The sequence below is a fragment of the Chinchilla lanigera genome, unplaced genomic scaffold (assembly GCF_000276665.1).
Source record: "Chinchilla lanigera isolate Chin_1 unplaced genomic scaffold, ChiLan1.0 scaffold00098, whole genome shotgun sequence".
Taxonomy (NCBI): domain Eukaryota; kingdom Metazoa; phylum Chordata; class Mammalia; order Rodentia; family Chinchillidae; genus Chinchilla; species Chinchilla lanigera.
The window spans coordinates 7165852-7166854 of record NW_004955499.1 but is presented as its reverse complement, the minus strand read 5'-3'; positions in this window follow the sequence as shown (position 1 = coordinate 7166854).

Sequence of the window (1003 nt, the reverse complement as noted above, 5' to 3'; positions counted from 1 at the left end):
TCTCAGTATTGACACCAGGTCTTCTGCAAGTTTGCATTCAAGTGAGAAAGAGTTGTCTTGCCAAAGATTCACCTTCAAGTTTCTTAAGGACCCAGAAGACATTTCTAGCCAGGGAAACAAGTGGACTCCCCCAAAATAAGAGTGATCTCTGCAGTAACCACAGTGGGCACTACAGGGACGTTGGACTAAATCACTATTCCTGATGGTTTTGTTTGTTTTTTTACAGGAATCATGATGTCTGAGAGAGGCAAAGAGTGTACTTTTCAGCATCTCTACATGCACCAGCTAAGTGTGGGCTTGGGCTATTCTATCATAGATGTCACAGGACCTTCCAATGTACATTGAAATATCAGCCTGTTGAACATCTCCAGGTTCCTGATGTGCAGGAGCACACCTTCCTCTTAGCAGCAGGTAGGAGATCTCCATGACCTTGGAAGGTGATGGTAGGGTCCCTGTGGATTGTGGGGTAGAGCTTTGTATACAGGTGAAAAGGAATCAAAAAGGGTAGAATTAACTCGATGCAGTAGACATGATTGTGCCTTTGGCGTATGGTTTAGAAACATGACTGTTCAGGCATTAGTTTGTTTTTGAGTGCTGTTGCCCGCCTCCATTGAGCTTTTAGTGGAGTAGTCAGTGAGCATGAGGGATGAGTTTTTTTTTCTCATGAACATTGGAAGTGGGCCTTTAGGCCAGCCTGTCCATTTCCTTCTGTTTTCTTGTGAACATGAAGGTAAAGCAAGAGGTGAAGCTCAGTGGCTACCAGTAAACATCACATTCTCATGTAGGACAGCCCGTTCATATGGTGTTCCCCATGCTTGCTATAGTATTTGGAGAGCCAAGGATTCTTGTTCATGTAGTTTTCAACTACTGTGTCTTGAATGGTTTCCACTCAGAGGAGAAAGCTTTTTCCTGCATGGGTTTGTTAAGAGAGTTCCCTGGTGATGAATCAAGTGGGCTCTGAAACTAACGCAGCTTTCTCTAGAATGCTCACATGTGCTAAGGT